Source organism: Pseudopodoces humilis, chromosome 4, assembly GCF_049639895.1.
Source record: "Pseudopodoces humilis isolate 2021_Gansu_Grassland_sample_001 chromosome 4, ASM4963989v1, whole genome shotgun sequence".
Taxonomy (NCBI): domain Eukaryota; kingdom Metazoa; phylum Chordata; class Aves; order Passeriformes; family Paridae; genus Pseudopodoces; species Pseudopodoces humilis.
In genome coordinates this window covers 62,685,571-62,709,066 of record NC_142203.1, presented here as the reverse complement: position 1 = coordinate 62,709,066, position 23,496 = coordinate 62,685,571, and positions in this window count along the sequence as shown.

Below are 23,496 nucleotides of genomic sequence, written 5' to 3'. Positions count from 1 at the left end.
CTAATCCAGGCTGTGCTCAATTCCACCTGCTTGGAAATTGTTTCATCCAGCAGACTGTGGGAAAAACACATCGGAGCACTTCTACCTGGAAGTGTTGAGAGAAGTCTTGCTATGCAATATTCTGGTGATAGAAGTACTCAGGACATCTGTGTCACATCACTGCCCAGCTTAAGCGGGTATTTGAGGTTCAGTCCTTTAAATCCCAGCTGATTATTTATTCATTTCTTTGGCAAAAATCCCTAGCTCCTAGCCAGAAATGAAGTCTTGGCTTTGTTTAGGCACCAGATGAGGTTCTCATCCCTGAATCCCAAATGGACAAAAATGCTTCTGTCTAGCCTAGAAAGAGGCATGTAGATCAACCTCACTACCTCCAAGGACAGCTTTGGCTCTCTTGGCTCTCACTTCTCCTTGAAATTTTGCTCTCTGTCAGGCCTTCCCCTACTTAGTCACAAGCCTTTTTGTGGGCATCTAACTCATCATGTGTTGTACCAGGGAGCCCTGTCAATGTGAATACTGTGAAGGACAGCCTAAAAATTTGATAGTGTGCAGTGTGTCTGGGAGTGCTTGCCTCTTTCTCAGTTATTGAGCAACATTTTTCAAGGGACACTGCCAAAATATGCCATTTAAAGGGATTTACATTGCTAATAAAATGAATGCCAATGAATATCCCATTTTCTCAGCCAATCCAAGGCATGGTTTCCAAGTGTATATATTAAAAAAGTGTGCTCAATATATTTCTAATAGGCACACAAAGTCTGAATGTGACCACCTCACCTCCTGTAAAAATCTTTCATCGCCTAGGCTTCTATTTATTTGGGATTTTAAATTTAACTTCTAGACTTCAGGGGGAATGTCATTCCCAACCAACCAGAATCTCTTAAGTAGGCAATTACTTGGAGATGAGAAAAGCCTAGAGAGTTGTAGCTGTGTAACAATCATATGTGATAGAAATCAAACACATGTTTCAAACCCTGTAATTCTAACTGACATACAGAATGTTAATGACTGAGAAAGGAACAAAGGCAATGGAAGCTTCAACAAATTCTCATGCAAAATTAAAAGACAACTTTTAATGAGCATTTGAAATTAATACAAAAATTTTTTACTTCTACCTGTAGTTTTGCACCTGTATATGACAAAGCTTTTCAATCTTTTTTTGTTCAAAGAAGTGTAGTGAAATGGGGGCGGGAAAAGGCAAAAAGCCCTGCTTTGGTGCTGGGAATCAGCTTTTTTATTCTCACTCTGACACTCAGAACTTTAAGTGTTCTTAAAAAATACTCTAAAATATAATTTCAAACTTCTCACGAACTATTTTTTTCCCACATTCTTTGTTTGGCTGAAGCTATATTATATTAGGGGCAAAGCTCACACAATCTGCATATGTGCCTACATAGAGATGACTAGATATTACCAGACATGCAGAAAGGCTTCACAATTTATTTACAGTTGGATGGCACTGAAATTAGATGTCAGTTGCCCAAGCATTCTCATCATCAGAATGAGAGCTGGAGTAAAGGAATTGCTGGTGCTGTTTAATTGTTTACCACAAGAGGCATTTAATAAAAATAAATGAAGATCCTGTGCTCTTGGCAGTGTATAAAGGTATTACAAGATTCTCTGAGATTTACATTTACCAATATTTTGTTAATTGTTGTTCTACTTCTGACTTAGCTGGTTGCATCTAATTTCACGGTTGAATTCCTAATATAATTTCTGAGCTTTATTAGTAGTGATCTGGTTATTAAGAGACATATGGTGAATTAAAAAACCCAATAGCTTGTTAAAAGGGGACCGGATGTGCAGTCTGTTGAAATCAGTGGAAATTTCCCTTTGACTGTGGACCAGGCTCAAGAGAAGCAGCATGTCAGCCACCAGGAATTCTGGTAACTCACTACCTTCCCACAGCCTCCCTCCAGCAGTGTCCTGAAAGCAGTCCGCTGTCTGTTGTCTGCTACAGTTTTGAAATCTTGCTATTAAAGAAGGCCACTCTTTTTTGTTGGTTTTACTTATAATTTCAACAATTTTAAAGCAGCCACGTTTTATTTGACAATATTAATTGACAGTCCATTTTTGCCTGAAAAACTTCTAAGGGGATTCCAAATTCTACCTATTGCCAACACTTAGAATAATTTCTTGACCTCTAATCAACTTTCCTCCATTGTTACTGCAGTGAAAAGTGAACCTCTGTTGCAAAAAAATGGAGACATATGTAATATATTATACAACCAGTGTGTGTCAAAGTCACAGAAGTCTTACTTAAGATCCCATGTAGGCATATATCCTTTATTGTTCTAACTTAAATACATAAATTCACTACAATAGAATAAGATCCCACAACCCTCTTTACAGTAAGAATCAGACTTTAAGAGTATTCCTGGCTAGATTTTCAAAGAAATTTATTTCCGCACCCAAGAAAGACTTTTTGTATACTTTTTTTAAAACATTTTTTACTTCATTTTTCTTCAGCAATTCAGAGTCCAACATGCTGAGTTTTTTAGGAATGCTCATAAGAATGCAGAAGGTTTACAGTTCCCAAACTACTTATTAATATGACAGTCATAAACAAAGATTAAATTTGAATCAATATTAATTCCATTATAGCAGTGCCATATATGCATTTAGATATGAATAACAGAAACAGAGACATTGAAATGCCTGCCCCCAATTCTGTTTTTTATACTCTTCCCTGGGACTTCCAAAGCTATTGAGTAATGCTGATAGCAAAGACCTGCTTTTAACTTGGCAGAGTATTGTCATGCAAAACTGTATATAACTAAAATATTAGAAAGTGTTTCTTTGGGTAAGATGAACAGAATCCTGACATGAGCATACAGAAATGGACCAGATGATAGAAACAAGCAGGACATTCTAGGCTGTGTGCAAGCACCAACATGGAAAACACAAATGTGATGTCATCACAGCAGATGTGATGTAGCACTGCCTCAGTGATGCCTTTTAGCACACTCCTGCTCTGTGGGGACACATAGTGCCCCATTTTTCACAGAGGACACTCCTATGACTTCACCAAGGGTGAGATTAAATTAGCAGGAGTTGCTGACTGCAAGTTTGGGCCCTGACCCCACTGCAGTGGTTTTTAGCCATGTCTGTGCTGCAGCAGTGTTGATAGTCCAATGCCATCAGATTGCACTGCTGCATACGACAGAGTCCAAGCACAGATTTGGGTCTGTGAACAGGCTAAATTGTGTCTATGGAGACATCACATAGCTTGCTGATGCCTTTATTGCAGATTTCCATCCACTGAACTTGTGGGAAAGGTGTTCTGCTTTTCAAAACTGCCCTCAGGCACAGCTTCCACCTCAGAGCTGAATGCTGCTAGCAAAATGAAGAGCATGGCACTGCCTGAGGCAAGATAACAGACTTAAGAGAAATGGTGTGGCCTTGAAACAAACAATTTCCTAAAATGTAGATATTTCTGTGGAAAAAAATAATGCATTAACCATTTCTAACCTGAAAACGTCAGAAATTGATGTAAATTAATGTTAGAAGCCGTCTGCCAAGTCTAGTCAGTTGGTGTCTCCAAACGTCATTGGGGGGAGCTGCACATAATGGCCTCTGGAAGCAGCACTGGTGTAACATTGGTGAAACTGAGATGGAATTAGATAGCTGGCTTTGAATGCAGTCTGCAGTGTGCCTACAGTCCACAGCCAGACAGCCCAACACCCAGAGAAGGGAGGAGGCCAATAATGCAGAGGAACTGAAGATTGCAATGCAAGGACCAGGAGAAGGGAAGGACTTCACCCACTGCATAAGGCGCCCTTGCAGACCCATTTCACTGCTCTGAGGTCTGAAGACCCGTCACATCAGGAGGGCTGCTGGGGCTGGGTAAGGCAGCTTGCTGTATAACCACCAGTAAAGCAGTCTGATCTGCTCATGTAACACCCAGCAAAGCTTGGTAAAGGTGACAGGTGATAGTAATGGGGACTCTCTTCTGAGAGGAGCAGAGGCTTGTACTTGTACTATCGTGTACTCTACCCATGTACTCTCTAGAGAGACGTGCTGTTTATTGGAGGATCACGTCAGGGATGCCACCTGGAGACTACTAAGCCTCCTCTATAGACCACTTACTACTCAGTGCTATTGTTTCACATGGGTGGCAGTGATACAACCGGGAGCAGTTTGAAGAGTACCGAGAAGGATTACAGAGCCCTGGAAGTGGGCTCATCAGTCCTTCTGGTCAAAGGGAAGGAGTTTGAAGGGGCCATTTTCCTTATATGAGAGATATAGCAGTACTCCAATAATCTTCCTAGCCCTTTACTGGATCCTCCCCAGTAGTTCCCTGCCTTTCTTGAGCTGGGGCTGGACACACTACTCCAGACATGACCTCACCAGGGTAAAATAGAGGGGGCAGGATGACTTCCCTTTACCAGCTGGTCACACTCTTTATAATGCCAGGATAGCCATTGGCCTTTCCAGCTACGAGGCACACCAGGACTCACAGGTCCTTTGCTGGAGAGCTGTTTTACTTCAGGTCAGGACCTAGCCTGTACTGGTGCATGGGTTTCTTCCTCCCCAGCTGCAGAACCCTGCATTTGCCTTTGTTGAACTTCATTAGGTTCTTCTCCACTCAACTCTCCAGCCTGTCCAGGTATCACACAGGCTCCTGGTGTATCAACCACTCCTCTCAGTCCTGTGCCATCTGCCAGCTTGTTCCTTCATCCAGGTCACTGACCAATAAGCTGAACAAGACTGGACCCAGTACTGACCCCTGGGGAACACCACAGGCCTCCAACTGCACTCTGCACTGCTGATCACAGCCCTCTGAGCTCTGCCAGTCAGTTCTCAACCCAGTTAGGTGCTAAAATATGAAAAAGATGTTAAACCATTAGAGAGCATCCAAATAAGGGTTACAAGAATCGTGAAGGTCTGTGAGGAGCAGCTAAGGTCACTTGGTCTGTCCAGCCTGGGGAAGAGAAGACTGAGGGAAGACCTCACTGCAATCTGCAGCTTCCTCATGGGGGAAAGTGGAGGGGAAGACACTGATCTCTTCCCTCTGGTGACCAGTGACAAGATCTGGCTCCCTGAGATGCTGGTCTATCTTTCAAGGAACAGTTTGCAGAACCTGAGATTGTCAACGGAATCCTGTAACTTATTTATTACACAGTGCTTTTAAAATCCATCAAGAAAAATCTACTATGCTTTAGAGAAAGGGCTCATAAGGGTTTGAATGCTGCAGCAGCCTGTGTTCCAATATTAAGGCAGTTACTTGCAATGTGACCAGCTGTTTTTTTAAATGACCACAACCTACTCCATCTCTGCAGGAACAGCATCTCTGTCTGCCTCCACCTTGTCATCTGTTCAAACTGAAGGCGGCTCTCACAGTACTCCCCTTCAGCTCTTCAGAAATGGATGAGTAGAAAAGCATTTTTAAATCTCAAGAGATTACAGGAAGAATGTAAACACACAGAGAAGTAATCCAGAGGTAAAAAGGTTTCACAGCATGCAACTCAAAAGGGATGCTCTGAGTCAGAAAATGGCTGCTACCTGGGCATTTTGAAATTAGATGCTGACAAAAAATTTAAATTTATTGTAGGTTATGTACAGGCAGAGATGTATTTTCTTTCATAGCTGCAATAGCAGAGCAACATCTGAAAGGGAAGAGAGATTTAATTTGTCTGCTTCTGATGAAGTACTCATTAAAGTATTAGCCCAGCTGAGCATAAAAGGATGTCATCTCCGCCCCACAGCTAGGAGAGGAAGCCTGAAGTACTTTTTCCACACCAAAATTATGGACTCACAGAATACCTGAGAGTGGATGACACCTCTGAAGACCAACTTTTCCATTCCCTTTGCTGAAAGCAGGGTCACCTATGGCAGACTGCTCAAAGCCATGTCCACCAATGTTTTGAAAACCCCCAAGGATGCCAAGTCAACACAGTATTTGATCACAATCACAGAGATGAAAAATGTCCTTCATAATTCCAAGTGGAAATGAAATTTGTGCTTATTTCCTTATTTCTTCTTGTCCTGTCTCTGGGTACTCCTGGGAAGAGTATGACTTTATCATCTTTATTTCTTCTCATCATCAGGCCGTTACAGGTTGATAAGATTTCCTCTGACCTTTCCCTTCTCCAGGAGAAATCCCCTCAGCTCTCTCAGTCTCTTATGGTTTCCCTGATGCTTTAAGGTGAGCCTCAGTCATTTTAGTGACCCTTTTTTAGACTCTGTCTTTATTGTAGTGGAAAAGTAACTCCAGCTGAATCTTACTAGTACTGAGTAGGGAGCTTGGATACCTTGCACAACCTGCTGCAAGGTAGGTAAAGAGTCCTAATGCAGCCCAGGATGTTTTTAGCATTCTTTGACACAAAAGACTACTGCTGGCTAATGGCCAGCTCATCATTTACCAGGACCACCAGATTCTTCTCTGCAAAGCTGCTTTTTAAGTCAGCATTTACTCATGCCAGGCGTTATGCCTCCCGTGGTGTAGGATTTCACATTTGCTCTTGTTTAATTCTATGGGTTTTCTGTTGACCCATATATTTTGAATAGTGGCAGAAACAACTGTTATATCAGGTACTCTTTCCAACTTTGTATCGTCTGAAAGCTTTCTGAAAACTCTGTCTCATCACCCAGGTTATTAATGAAGATGTTAAATGGGATTTGTCCCTGTACTGGAGGGCGGAGGTAGCTCATATTCAAGGAGGGGAAAAGTATGAAATAAATAAGAGAGAGTGGCAAAAATCTAGCCTTTGATCAGATCTTCTACTATATAACTAATCTTTATACACATTCATTAATGCAGCTGGTTTGTGACAAAAAAACATCTTTCAATCTAAGTTTTCATTTCTGAAGTCTGATGTTCTGTGACTGTGACTTGCTCTTACAAACCTTTCTACTTTTAGATTGTATCCTAAACACGCCTTGAAAGTTGAGAATTGTTTAACTTCTAAGACCAAAGAACAGTACTTATCCCAGGTAATACACTCCATCACAAAAGACTAAGAAGGCAAAAGAGACCACTCAGCCCTTCCCCCAAACCCTTTGGAAGGTCAAAAAACAAGTAATTTGCTATGACATCAACAAATCAGTAGGTTGAAACAGCTGGTGCTGAGGCCAAAAGGCTGCTAACTCAAAGGTAACTGAGCCCTTCTGCAGTCATAACCAAGCTGGGGAACAATCAGGGAAATTGCTTGAAAACCACAATTAGTCTGAAACAAAACACTGATGTAGCCTGAAACATACACAGCAGAGACAGAATTTGCTCTATCTCCAAGAAGATGCAGTAACAAAATTAGTCTGAAACATATGAGGGAACAAATACCTTTTTCCTTAACATCTTTACCTCATTTGTCTCTAGGAAAAAGAAGTAGCTTCTGAGGGGAAGCAAGATAAGAGCCTAAAGAAATTGACAAGTGGCAGCTACATACATATATATATATATATATACACATACATACATACATACATATGTGTGTGTGTGTGCACATATATGTGCATAATTCCAAATGCATAATTTGAATCTTTTCCCAAAGCTCATAAAATTCAGGTCATGTAAGTCCTTGCTCTTTCTGTATTGTAAAGAAACACATCTCACTTTTTTAGACTCAATTTAGAATTCTCTGAATTAGTGGAGAGGGAGCATTTTCAGTTTTGTAAACACCTGATGAGACTGATATATTACAACAAAACACAGCATTCAGAGGCCTGGCCTACCTTGCATGAAAAGCTGAGAACACAGCCATCAATAAGTATTTAATATTGTCTTGTAAGTTATTGATTTTTTCTTTAAAAAATCAAGGAAAGAATGTGAAAATAATAAGTCATGCTTACAAACTCTAATTGTTCCATTATGTATACAAATGTGTGTATAACAAGACTGAAAACTAGGTTTATATTAAAATCCCCAGTGGTAATAAAGATCAAATTTACCTCATTGAAAAGCAAATACAAATCAAATTAATGTACTGAATGTCTTTAAAAGCCATTTTTATTTTTCAAAAATGTTTCCTTATACTGTTAAAATTATTTCAATTTAAAATGGGATACTTATATCCTTATCAGCTGCAGACTTGTTACAGTAAGAAATTAAGGAGTTTTGTGTCATCCATCAAGAATATTGAATTTTCTGTCACTGTAACAATTCACATTTAATAAAATAAGTGCAAAAGTAGCATTTGGTTGAATATTGAGCCCAAGAAAGTATAAAAAATTGACCTACCTTTTATATCCCATGACCAGAGTGTAATTAATCACATAGTATTAATGCTCTGGAGTATGGCAAAATAGCCCACTGCAATTATTCTTAGGATGCACCATGTTAGGGACAGGCTGCTGCCCCCAGTGCAGAAATCAGGTGACAAAGTGAAAAACAAGCCTTTTGTCTCTCCACCCATGCTTGCATTGGTTGCAGTGCCAGCAGGGAATAAGTGGGTGTCAGTCTGTCAGGCTTTTCTTTTGTTACAGTCAAAGAAGACTGACAGTGACAAACTTCAGCTTTCAAAAATCATGCATTAGAGCTAAGTAATAGGGAAACTCTGCTCCTTTTCTTGTTTACCTTACATCCTGAACATATTTGCAGCTTGGGTAGATTTACTTTATTTTTCTTTTCGTGAAGATGACATGCTGATATGTTCATTATTCTAGTTTTAGGGCTGCTATGAAAACTATGAAATAGCAGAAGAGTAAATTAGTGAGGACTGGTAATGCTGTACCATAATAAGATGACTGCAGCAAACACCACTGGGCATTGCTGTTTGCATAAAACTTTTATAAGAACTTCCATTAACTAGGTGCTTTACATTCTCTTAAATGAATCAAAAAGGGTTCCATTTAGATATAAAATCAAAGCATATTCAGTTGGCACTAATTGTCTAGGAAGATCCAAGACAGGAAAAGGTTTTGACTTAGAATAAAAGTTTGTTGGTTATTGGAGGTTTTTTTTAAAAAAAACTATTTACTCTCTTGTTGAACTACCCCATTTTACCTTACTCTTTACCTAAAAGTCTTGCAGAGTGTGACCTTAAATAGGAACTGTAAAACCAAGATATTGAAGTGAAGCAACATATGCCTGGATGCAGTTGATATTTCTGACATACTGGTTTAAACGTATGAGAGTATTTTGTCTGCGCTCTCAGTAGATGGCCTAACACCATGGCAGAGGCACACAGCTGACAAGTGACACAACAGAGCACTGGTGTGAAGTGACACAAGAAGCTGAAAGGAAAGGAGACTTTTCTGTATGCTTCACTCATATGCTTTCTTTTTATGTTCCGAGATCTTAATTTTAAAGGTTGATAAATTATTTGGTTCACCAGGAATCTCTGAAAACAGATCTTGGTGCTCAAGGAGCCAAGCTAATATAAATGAAAAGAAGATACTGTCTCCTGGTTCTCTACTTCTTTTACCTTTTGAGCTGATTTTGACTTGACTACAGTGTCTAAATTTTGAGTGTGCCTGAGGAGGCTTGTTTTACTGTTCTAGCAGGCCTGCATATTCTGCGAGAACATTAAAAGATATTCATTCCATTAAGCATTACTCCATGTGTTGAGAGGAAAGAGAATCAGATGATTTGGTGAGGAGTTAATAATTTCACTCAAAGTCACCTTCTAGCTAGGAATACTAGGAGTATCAGTGTGGGAAAACTCTGCTTATTATGCCTACTGTTCATGCCCTGCCTATTCTGAGCAGAATTCTTGTGCAGAGACATTCTCACAGACATGCTTGAGCCTCCTGCTGGGGGAGAGAGAACATGAAAGCACAGCCTTGCAATAAAGTGCATGTGGCAAAGCCTTTTTTTATACTGGGGCAAGCAGTAGGGCCCCCCCACTGTCTGTGAGGATGAGCTGAGCCTACCACAGCCTGTGTCCCTGTGTCTCTGCCCACCAGGATGACCTGAGCCTGAAGGAGCCTGGGCCTCACGTGTCTCTGCTGCCTGGTCCTGTTAGCAAGGTAATGATGAAGATCTGCTCTGCATTTTGGCTGTGGTTTGGTGGTCTCCCTGGCTACCTGCATCTGTCAATTCACATGCCATGAAATACAGGGCATGAGCTGTACCCAACTGGTATCAAACTCTTGAGTTTTCTTATGTAACCTGTCCAGTTACCTGAACCTCAGTTTAATAGGTGTGTACAGCCACATCCGTGAAGACAATTCTTTCTGCATTTAAGCAGACATGTGATAACAGGCACTGGAAATTATTTGCACATGCATTGAGTTATTTTCCCTTGTAGTGTGTTATATTAGAGCCTGGTGACTTCAAATTCAAGTGGCTTACAAAGCTGTTACTTTTCTCAAAGGAATTCCTTCTTTTTTAAAGACTCCAGCTTCATTCTTATTTTGCATTTCTGGGGTTTCATATATCACTACTGCAACAGACAGTAAAATATTCAGGACCTAATGACCTCCAATATTTGGACTTACTCTGTTTTGAAGAACAGCCTGATTCCAGAGGACGTGTGAAGATATGGTTTAGAGACTGACAGTACAAGCAGCATGTACGGGTTAGAAAGACTGATACTATAAACCACATGTACTGTCTGAGGCAGAGTGATATTTAGGCCCTCCTAAAAGCAAAGCTTGTTTGACTCTTGACTCTTGCAATGATTTCTAGTCCTGTTTCTCTGTTCCTTGTCTGTAAATCCAGGATAAAGACATTTCCTTGATTCCCAGGTTATTCCAACAACTTTAGAAATTGATAATATCTTTGTTATGTTGACTAGCCAGGAAAATATGTTGACTAGTCAAGAGAAGTGTTCCCCGTAAGGCAAAGAAGATGTTAGAAAAATACAAGCTATATGGAACGAACAATGGCATGGTGGAGTTGTTTTTTTAATCAATCAGATATGTGATGTTGTACAATATTCTTTCAATAGGATGACTTTAGGATAAATTTGCTAAGCAGTAAAGAGATTCAGGAGAAAATAAATCTGATGGGTAAGGAAGATAACTTTCAACTCCTTCTTAGTGTTTAAAGAAAGTAAGTATCTCAAAAATATATTTTATTTCAAGAGCTGTGTAAAGTACACCCTATACTTTACCACACATTTTAAGAAAAACTTATTTCAAGACAGCTTACTTTACTGAAAAGAATCCTGATTAATTTTATGATAATTAACTAGTAAAATATTTTCTCAACATAAAGAAATGTTTGGCAGAAATCACAGTGCGTGGTTTTTGCACTATTGTAAGCTCTCTAAAGCAGCAGTTACATGTGTTGTGAAAAAGGAGTGTCTCTGGTATGAATAAAAGAAAATTTGTGCCACTTTGAGTTTTCTTGGGTAAGGGAAATTGGAAATTATACCAGAAGGTATGCATTTTATAAATTCAGAGATCTTAATCAACTTTGTTGTTACGTTACTATTTTGAGGAGAAAAAAAAAGTTACTAAAACTGAAAATAAGTTTATGTGTCACATTTAATCTCAGGTCTTTTCAATTTCAGAAACCCCAAATCTAAATGCTGTCTGTCATATCATTGAAACCCATGACCATACTTGCTCCTCTAACAGGACTTTAATGAAGCCACAAAAAACTTTGAAGATATAATCAATCTGTATTTCACAGAGAGTGCAATTTAGATAAAGGACAGCAATCTTTTCTGAGCTAATCACACGCAACTTCTCAGTTTCCATTGCACTAACAGGTCTTTGCTGATGCCGCCTTCTCAACACAGAACTATTCTGTCACCAATATGAACTGTGGCTAATATTAACATAATGGTTAACATAATTAACATGGCCTGGCTTCTATTTCACCTGGAACGAACACAGCCACTATTATAAACACTGTAAGATGGGTTTATGTAATTATTTTTCTTTCTTTACCAAGCAGCGTATGAGTCTTAAAACAAAGATTTCCAGGCCCAAGAAAAATAAAGCTTGACTTCTTTTGGAAATAGAGTAAGCACATCTTCAGATCATGGATTAGCTCAGGAAAAGTTTGTTTAAATGGTTGACTCTGTGAATTATAATGAAGTCACTAAAGTTGCCTATAACAACTTGTTTCTTGAGCTTGCACTCCAGTGTTCTGCTGACACAGCTGCAACAAAGATACATGGACTCCCTGAGCTGCAGGATCCCTTCTGGACAAAAGCATTGATCAGCAAAACTCTACTGCTAGCAGAGCTGCTCATTTCATTCATTGGGTGAGCACTTTGTATAGATTGAAACCGTAGCTTTCCCATTTAGAGCCCTTATCTCAGAAACCAGATTTACATTTCAGTCAAAAATCTCAGTCCCTACTTCAGTATGTTCCACAGGACTTTCTTTCACCCCATTGCGCATGATATAAACTAGAAAACAAAAGTTGCAAGACAGCTCTCACATCACAGGAAAAATTGCTTCCTGTACATCATCAGTTAATACAATTGGACTTTATTCTGGAATTTGGGTATAGACACTGCTCATCTCCACACGGGCCAGCAGAGCTATTAAGATGTCTCTATTTCAGCATCAGTCATTTGGCAGTGTATTTAAGGCTAAATAGCATCAGTAAACCTTATGGCAATAAACAAAATTGCCAGATTGACTTTACACTTTAATTAATTAGAAGGGCTTGCAAATTATCTTTACATCTTCTAGATGTAAGGCTAGCATTAAGTAAAGTAAATCACCATTATCTGTTAAAAGAAGTTGATAAAAAAACATGGATTTACAAAAAATAAAGTAATTAAAATTAATGAAAGGGAACATTTTAAAAATGTAGACAGAAATGAATCCGAGGCCAAGGAAGCATGGAAAAGAAATTTTAAATAAAAGAGTGACAGTGGCAGATGCATATATTGCTATGTGAGCTTTCAGACTTCCTTACATTTTTTGTTGCAAGGAATAAAGGAAGCTGACCACTGTGTATTCTACAAAATAAGGAATGTCTATGTGGGGACACAGTGTGCAATGCAGCACTTAGCAATTTTTTATGCTGTATGACAAATACAAGTTCCTTACAATCCAAGATGTAACAAACTGGAAGCAATCATTCTTGCAAAGGTGACCGCAAAAACTCAGCTGTTCAAAGGCTCTGCATCTTATGTGTCTCAAAGGCTGCAAATCACATTTGCTCAAAGCACAACTTGCTGGGTTTTTTTTTCTCTTCCAGAAATATGGCCAGAAGGCTTCCTTTGGGATAAGAATATTCTGCTGTGTTCCTTTTGGCTTATGCATCAGTCTCAGGAAGATGATTTATTTGAATACATATTTCTGAGTATGATAGGTAAGCCAGAAAGGAAGTAGAAGCTTCTACTACTTGCAGGAAACTTTACTATACAGTGATTCAGAGCTGACTCTGAATGGTAGTTAGAATGGTAACTAACTGAGCACAAAAGTTTTAATTTTGAAGCATGTACCTGAAAATGACTAAAACCTCATATGACACACTTAGAGAGCCCACCCCAACTTTGAGATTAATAGTAATAATCCTCATCCTCATCATCATCATCTGAAGGAATGTACAGTATACCACTGCTTCGTGCTAACGTTTAAAATCCAAATAAAATTAAATACTATTAAGAGCAGTCTTCAACTGCATTGAACAGCAGTTCCTCTCTGAGGCTCTTAGCTTACTTCTACATGTAGAGTCTGAGAACTGGAAGGGAATGTTTCAAAATGCCTGGAGTCTTTCACCTGAAATAATAAAACAATCTCAGGAGGCAACTTTGGTTTGTAGGAACTTTTAGAATGTCACTCAGGCAACAAAGCCAGAGAGGCCCATCTAATGCTCAGATTTCAACCAGAAAGCACCTTTTAACCTCAAAAATGAAACAAAGTTGATAGCCATCTTTTTGAAGCCTATTTGAAACCACTTATTGAATGACAGCAATGGCTGTCACACAATCCAAGCATGTCTGGACGAAACACACAAATGGCTGTCTCTTCACACACCAGCTTCTACAGGTACGAGTTCTCCTTCCTCCTTCAATTTTTTTTTATTCAGTATCATTGGCCCATAAACATCACTGCACACACACAAAATCAGTTTGATTTGTAGCTGAATAGAACATATAATTTCTTTCAATATAGAGTGAACATACAAGGCTATGTTCAGCTTGTGTGTAGAGACAATACATGCAAAACAAATGTACCCTGCTTTCTGTATTACAGATGAGGATGTTGGGCTATAGTCCACATAGAAGCATAAGTAAGATCTTCTTTCAGGTTTAGTATTACCTGTTGCACCTCTGCCACAAATGAAGACTGAGTTTTGGCTGTATAACTACAAGTTTGCTGACAGTTTTTATTCTGGGTTATAGCAGGAGACAGAAGGGAATGCAGCCCAGCCTGCTGGCATTATAGTGTTAAGTGTGAGAGATAGTAAAAATACTTGTCAGTTGAGTGAACAGAAGAGGCTTGAGTGCATGCAGAAATAACACTGCCTGAGGAAAAAAAAATGGCAATTTTACTTCAGAATTTTCTAGCAGGAAGGATGCTGTATTACCCGGGACATTTCACTGCTTTTTCTCCCCACTCCTCTGTGTTCTCTTGCTCTCTTGTTTTTAACTTGAGGAGTGATGCCAGGGAACTCCACTTCTCCTAAAGCATGTTGTACAAGGGCTGCTCTACAATGTCAAAGCCAGAAAAGGTCTCCATATTAATAACAAAGCAGCAGGGGCTTTGACTTCTTCACATAAGGATGCAATTCTGGATATCTTGTGTATCCTTTGCTGGACCTGTTCTATTGTTCAACGGTTTTCCTGCATCGGGGAGCCCCAAACTGGACAAAATACTCCTGGTTTAGTGCCACAAGTGCTGCACTGAGGGAAAATATCATTTCCCTCAGCATGCTGGCTGCTGCCTTGCTAAAACAGCTGAGCATGTCAAGTGCTGCCTTTGCTGCCAGAGCACAACCTTGGCTCAAGCTCATCTTGTCATCTACAGGACCCACCATGTCCCCAGCTCTTTGGTAAAATTTTTTTCTACACAGACATCCCTCAGACTGTAATGCTGAATAGTGGTGGTCCATACCAGTTGCAAGACTTTTCACTTGCTTTGTTGACCTTCATGAGATGTCAGCCCATTTCTCCAGCCTGCTGAGGACCCATTGAATACCCTTGCCCTCTGTCATAATAATTGCTTGCCCATCCTATCCCCTGTTAACTGTGGGGTGCTAGGAAATTTGCAGAAAGTGCACTTTGTCCCACCATGAGAGTTATCAAGACATGACACTATATTGGCCTGAACAGTGATCCCAGAGGGATGCTGCTAGTTACTGACTTGTCAGCTGGAATGTGCACCCATCCCACATCCCATGCAAATAGTTGTACACATCATTTTGACTGCCTTAAAACACAGGGAATGTTAGTAAATGGCCTGTGTTTTCCCCAAAAAAGAAGAGTAAAAATTCAAGCTGGACTAGGGAAGACTAAAAAAAAAGGCTAGTGAATGAACTGCTAAAGGAATAAAGGAATAACCTTTTGCAGAAGAGACGTACTGAAGCTGATGGGCTGCTGCTGCCATGAGACTTGGGAAACAGAGCTGAAAAATTTGTTCATAGTGCTTTGTTCCTAGTGCTGTGTGTGAGATTTCTTTACTACAGCCTTTAAAGAAATTCCTCTGTTCAGTTCTATAGCATTAGGCGTTCTTCTTTTTACTCCAACACTGTTCCCTAATGTCAACATAAAATATAAGAAATTAAGGTAATATTCAAAACTTATCCCTAATGATGTAACCTTAATCTCAGTATCTGGCATAAATCTAATATATGATCTAAATGACAGTTCTACTTGATAAAAAAAATCTAAAGTTAAATGTCAGAAATATAATATTTAATATTTTTATAACTGGTTAAGAGTTTAAGATTAGGAAATTCTTTCAGCTAAATTTCCCCTGCACAAAAAGTTTAAAAGGAATACTTTTGAGTACAACATTCTTCTGCTGCCTAAAAAAGCATCCCATCAGCCACTGAGGGTATTGCATGCATTTAGCAATGGCTGGAGACTACAGATGGCTGTAAACAACTTAGTATCCAAGGTGCAGATTTGGATTCAAGGAATAGAAGTTTGGGTTGTACTGATACCTGTACAAAAAATAAAAAGTATAAAAATTATAGTATATATAAAGTATAAAAGCCCAGGAATGAGATGCAGGTATGTGTAGATAACTGTTTCTGTTTTGTTCTAGTCAATTTAGCATGATTTTACTTATTTATATATTTATACACTACTGAATAGCTTTCCATCATTTTGCTGTAAGGGCACATATTCAAGGTGCTAGTACCAATAAAATTTCAACTAATTTACATAAGGCCTATTGAGATAAGATGTTCCATCACAAAATGCAGTTTTTATGAGTGTTCTTAGATGTTAATGGTGAAATGAGTGATGTTTGTTTTCCTCCCAAAGCTCATTTGTTATAGGGTGTTAGGTGTAGTCACTGGGCATGTATTTATCCTAGATTTGATGTTCTTATATGTGATAAGCTTGCTCTTCCCCAATTATAGTGTTAAAACGTAACATATAAATATATAGAATTCAATCATATTTTAGTTATTTTATTCTTGATGGATTTCAAAACGATGAATGGCTCTTTTTAACTCTAATATTTGCAGGACATACTATGAAGCAAACAAGTAGCCTTTCCTGATTATAGTCTCTGGCTGCCAAAGACAGTTTTATCACAGTTTTCTGGGGTACTGTCATGATTTGTTGACTTTCACCATCAGTACAGTGATGGTTCTCTCCCAGAAGCCGACACATGACTTACAGGATGTAGAGAAAAAATATATAGCAGAAAAAAAAAAAATAAAAAAAAAAAATAGGATTATGTGTGTATGATCTATGTCAGAATAAATCTTTGGAAGAAACTTCATTGGCTATCTCATATGTCACTTATGCTGTGTCCCAGCTTCCACCAAGCCCTGATCAGTAGTATTTTTTTGAGTTTTCATCTCAGTTATTTGGACTGATTCACACTAAGCTTGTTTCAGCCTAGGCTGAAGTTTAATTAGCAATATTGACAAATCTTGTGCACATTTTCCAATAATTATTAAAGTAATTGTTAGACAGAGTGCAATGCTATTGTAACAAGAAAAAAACCAAAAAACACTACAGCATTCTTTTATGTAGAAAAAGTGTTACAAGGATTCATGGTATCAATGACATAAAATGTCCAGAATACCCACCAGTTTTGTGGTGTTCTTGACCATCTCTCTTACACCTTCTTCTAGCAGGCCCATATCTGATATCAACAGAAGCATCAAGCAAAGTGGGTCTATCAACTTTCATTATTCAAAATGATCAAAATAAATTACCTAAAAGAAGTCCAGTATTTTTGGCAGAAATAAGAAAGGTTGATTTCTCCTGTTCCTCCTGCTTTATCGCTACCCTCATGACAGAGCTGCTTGGCAGCCTTAAATAGGACATGACATGTTGTCATCTTTCCTCCCCTATCCCTTTCAGGTCCTTCAGGGAATCTCAACACAAATGCCTTATTTCAAGGAAATAATTTTTTTTCTGCCTCTGGCAATTCTCTTTGCCTTTCATCTACTCATTGTTATTGTCACTTTTGCTCTTTTCATTGTGCTTGGGCAATGACATCAGTATTTCACATTACCACTGAGAACCTTCTCCAAATACATGAGAAAAAAAACACCCTAGAGAACAATTATTCCACTTGATGCAATTTTTTTTCACCTATCACAGCTGAAATGATGAAAAAACTATTCTAGAAGACAGAACAATTTGTGTATGTTCCAGATATTAGCATGTCTGTCTTTCACAGGAATATTAGGGACAGGATAATAGCAAAAAGTGACCCAAGCAGAGGGCAGCAATAAACAATACATGACCTCATTAAAAATCATGGACTTGAAATAGCCATTGTAACCAGGACCATGACATATGGTGCTCTGTGCTCAGTGTTGTCTGCTGTAATAACACTGCCTACACTATGGAAGTTTACCCCAGATATGTCAGTTATTGCCACTTATTAGCAATGCCAACTTTCTTTTTCTTAGCAAGCTGTTAAAACAATGACAGAAGACCAGTTAAAAACATGTCTCCTCTTACAGAACACTTCACTGCCATAGACCTGCACAAGAAAACACCAAATTACAGTATTCCTCTTCTAAAACTCCAAATCTAGGAGATGGCATATGTGAGATACTTTCATTATGATTAATGCAGCTCTCACAGAAAACAGAAAACCAGTTGGAATGGTTATTTATCAGAGGATCAAAACCTTAGGGATTTGTAATGTCCTTTTTTTGTTGTTGTGTTTGGATTTGTTATTCTGGGATATTTAAATGTGTACAAATAAAATGGAAGATTAAAAGCCTAAAGACACAGTTTCTGACTTTCTGGCTTGGAGGTTATCTTTGATCTAACCCACATACAGTACTTAGGGACACACAGCACCTTAACTCATGTATGCAGTGGTGAACAAAAAATTTTTTTATTCATGGTCTAAAAGCTTGTTTTCTGGTGTTATGTGCTAAGACTACCATATGCTCTATAATTTCTCTGTGTGCATTAATTCAGTCAAGGTTTTTCACTAGCAGCTCTGAATTGTGTCTGCATCTTTTTGTCTTGCAAAAAAGACATGAACAAAAGCAACAGCCTTGAACTACACCATCTGTATTCTTATTTGTCTGGTGGATCTGATGAACAACTTCTTGCTACTGAGGAAAACAAAGGAGATGTCAAAACCATTCTCCAGAATCTTTCCATGGCATTCACCATTTCTGCAAAGAGCACCATTATCTGTGATATAACATAAAAGGTCCAAGTGATTCAGTGAATGTACTCAAGTCCTTCCTGATGGAGGGCATTAGCGTAATACCAGTTGGTAAAATGCACACATGCATTTTCTTTATCATGTCTGGTTGTTTTTTGGCTTTCTTTTTTTTTTTTTGGGGGGGGGGTCAGATTTTTTTAAAACCCCAGATTTCTTAATATTTTTTGGTATTTAACAGGCAGGTATCAGCTAAACTGAAATACAGTTGATATGCACTGTCTGCAAATATTGGTACATACTTCTGTTGCCAAGACGACGTAGCAGAGGATGAAGACAAATTACAGACAAAATAGGTATTGACTAGCAGATTTTTAAAAAGCAAAGTCTGCAATTGCAATATAATCTACTTTATCATATGAGGTTCAGATGTGAATTGATCAGTCTGGTTCATACTTAGGAATATTTCTGGTTACTGCTGTCCATCTTGCTCTACCTAGATTTCCTGTTACAGTGGACAATGACCTGGCAACAGTTGCTGCTCACATTACTGCCTCTTGGCTGAACTAGAGGAATGAATATAATTGGAGGTAAATCTTCCAGCATTTAGAAAAAATTAAATGCTATAAAACACTGCAGGCCTCTCCTCAAAAATACACACTGTACATTTGGTGTAACAAACATATCAACCTCGTTATTAATGTTGACTTTGAAAAAAATAAAAAATCCAATTCAAGAATGGTCTTGCCTAGCAACCCAAAATGCTTACATGAAAACTGAGAGCTGCAGTTATTGTCCTCTGATACACAGGAATTTTTTTAACTTCAAAACCTGATCTCTACTTAAAACCTCTACACTGCAGTGACAAAACAGGAAACAGACTGAACATAATGGCTTTCTGAAGAAAAGGTTTTTAAGCATGAATAGTGGTCATATTCAGTGTACCACCCACAGAACACCTCAGATTTTGTGATGTTAAGGTGATCAAGAAGATGATTCACCGTGCTAAGTATGCAAGCACTGGGTACTGATTGTTGGGGAAAACTATACATTCGAAATTCACAGCATATATTTCTGTTAGGACATAGTCTATGGCAATATTAACGCTCTTACAGTTCCCTGATTAAAATTAAAAAGAAAAAAAAATAGTAAGGAGAGGAAAGGCCAAATCACTAAAGAAATAAATTTGCACATTCAATTCTAATAGTGTTCAAATAATCCTTGTAGCTCAGACCTATGATTTGTAAAGAAACTTTTTCCATTCCTATATTGTAGCAATTTTTTTGTGTGACCAGAGGACTTTTGAACAGCAGGAATTGCTGTCAGTGAGTATTCCCAGAGCAGCTGAATTTCAGATTAATTTAAAAGTTTAACATCTTATTTTTAAAATAAAATGCTTTTTTCTTCACTGAACAATGTACTTATACAGTAGAAAAAAATGCACATGCATAGAAATACTGAAGTTAGTGTGAGAACTCAAATTTTGAAAACAGAACTATTAAACTTAACTCTTAATGACATCTTAATGCATCGAGGTATGAAAGTTTGCTATTTAGAATAAATTTTACTTTGGTTCCAGTCCAAGGTAAGGTAGGAAGTAGGCTGAGGTAGATAGAGATATTAAAAATTGAGAGATTCTAAAAATAAATAAATTAGTGTTTAAATACATGTCAATATCATATGTAGTAATATGAAATTCCACTTAAAAACAACCCTTTGTTTTGTTTGGTTCTGGACACAAACATGTATGAAATAAGACTGGACCAGACAGCAATGTATACTCTGTAAAGTGCTCAGATGTAGACAGGAGAATTGGATTTTGCTGCTTAACAATATTCTTCTGGTTCAATGCTGGTATTTTTGAAAATAATTTCATTGCCTACCATTGGAATAGAACTGTATCCTAGCAATGCAAAGTAAAAAAAAGAAAAAATATTAGTGAAAGGAATTCACAATACACTCTACAGTGCAAATTTAAAATACAACTGCTCAAGCTTGCTTAAAATCAGTTTATCAATTTAGAATTATATTTATCCTACTGAAGGTAAGGTAAAACACACAATGTGCTATTGACTTGAACAGACTGTGCTTCTTAATTTACAATGACCTAAAATGTGATTAATGAACATTACTTCCATGTCAATGGTGCCTTGAAATCTCAACTCTTATACACAAGTTCAGAGGTACATCATCTGGGATTGGCACACACAGTGAGATAAAGTGAATATATGATAGAATACAATTTCCTTAAGTGCCACTAACAATTATTTTCTATTTTCCTCCAGGATATTTAATATATAAAAACAAGATTAACTCTCAAATATTTGTACTCATATTGTATTTCTGTGTAGTGGCAATAGCTTACATGACAGTTTTTTGGGGAAATGAATTTCTCTCCTCTGCAGAGGAAACACACCTTAGGAAATGTTTGTGTAAATCAGGTAGTATCCTTGAATTTCTAAGCCTTCGTATTTCAGGAATGCAAAGAATTCTCAGGCAGCTTTTTCTCCACCTCCCCACACTTAGTGCATACCACTTCTGGGCTCAGAATAAAGAAAAGAGATAAGCAAACAGTTGTTCTTTTACGGTAAAGCAAAACTTGCTCAGTTACACAGATATTGGAAGGAAAAAGAAAAAAATCATGGTTTTATTTTTTTAGATATTTTCTTCAATTTATTAATAATCTTTTATATTTGTTTATTTATGGCTTTGAGCAAAGACAAAAAAAATCTATCTCATCCCTGATCATACAATTATTGTAAGAACCAGATCTATAGTCTTCCCAGCAGCAGTAAGATCCAACCTTTTTCATGAATACATTTCATCTTGTACAGATGTGAGATTTCATACTTATGGGCCTACTTATGTACAGAGAAAATAGGTCACTTCTGAAACTAGCAATGGACCTTTATATTACAGGAATGTGAGTCATTTGTTTCTTAATCTAAGTATATATACATTCATACATACATATATATATATACGTATATAATTTTATACCCTGTACCATTTTTTTTAATTAACATACAAATCCTAGATATTGTCCACTCTATTACAAAGTCATTAAAAATTATTTATGGTTTCACTGAAAGACCATGTGAATTAATATTTCTTCATAGTGCTTAAAATAAAATAAAAATATATATAAAAATATTTTGCTACTAACCCCATTTCTCCTATTAAATGTAAACCTTAAACAGTTTTCAAGATCAGTATATGATCTTAATTAACTGACAGAATTTGTTAGCATTAAAATAATATAAGGGGTATTGTACTCATAAATAAATGGTCTTGCAGCGTATCCATAATGTTTGAGACACTTTTTTTAAACAATCATTTCCCCATTTCCACTCCAGGTCACTTAAATTAATGGCAGCAGCATGTTAGTGGGTTAATTACATCGATCTTTACTGGTGAATGTGAGTCAGCAAAAAAAAAAAAAAAAAAAAAAAAAAAAAAAAAAAAAAATTTAAAATTTAAAATTTTATTTGATGTACCACTTTAGTAAAAGGTATAACAGGCAGCATGGGTTCAAGCTCTATTAGCTTTAGAGTATTTACTTGGCTCTCAAGTACATCTGGATTCACTGCATTACGTAGTTTGTGATGTTATTTAATTTTTCCATGCATCATTAAACTCAGCTTTGATGGGAAGAGAAGAACTCCTTTGCATCCACTTCCTTAACAGAGTCAGCTGGGTTTTAAGGAACAGAATATATGCTTGTATCATATCCATAATGCTGATTCTTCAGTGAGTTAAAATTATGACACATTTAGTTTCAATCTCTATTTAATGTGACAAATCAGGCACAAACGATTACGAATTTTTTTTTTCTATTTTTTTGTGGATAAGATAACGTGAAGGTTTGAGCAAACAAAACAAAATGTTCACAAAACAGTATGCTTTAACCCTGCTTTCTGTCACCATTTCCTTTCTGTTTTGAAGACATAAAAAATAATAAACCTCATACCTATGGGCTATGTTTGACACTACATGCCTTAGGATATACTAACCATTTAATTACAATATACACAGAGCAAATCGTGCATTTCCAGACAGACTTGATGCTATATTATATTTATTTTTGTAAATTAACACCACAGTCAACTACAAAACTACAGTGAAGACACAGAAAGCACCTGAAAGTCTAAATCAAGCTGTGGTTTACAAATAATCCTTTAAATGAAAAACCTCACTTCTAGACTTAAACCAGAGATTCAAAGTCAGCATTATAGGAATTTTAAGGTAGACACAATTAATGAATGGTTATTATTTTCTAAGATACCATAAAGCCTTTTCCTACTGACCAAACCTATTTTTATTGTCTTTTTTTTTTCAAAGCATGCATGGAATATTCTCAGATGCTATTGAGGGCAAGAAGAAGAAAAGTGATGGTATTGGTGAAGTACAAGCAGTTTGCAGGATCAAGCGTACAATTTTGCATAAAACATTGCATGTAAAAGTAACACTGTAGGTTTTAAGCCATTGCATTACAATTTAACAGTTGTGTTGCACTTAGCTTTAACAAATTTTAAAACTGTAAATTTTGAAGTGAAAGCGGAACCTAAATTCCTAAACAAAGACCTTGCAATGGTACACCACACAGTAGCTATTTTTGCTCGGGTCTAAAAAGTTATTTACAACGGCAATATTTAGTCTTTGAAAAGTCTTTAGCAGTGTGAAGATCAAAGTCCACCCAAGTTCTCTTAGACAACAGAAGGGTTGCCATGCCATGAGGTTACAACCCATCCAGAGGAGGGCTAGTACCTCCCTTTGCAATGCAGGTGTTTGCAACATAATTCTTTTCCAATCTAAATTCCAATGGATGGTGCTAACATATGAAGTGCAATGTGAAATAACAACTGAATTCTTCATGAGAAA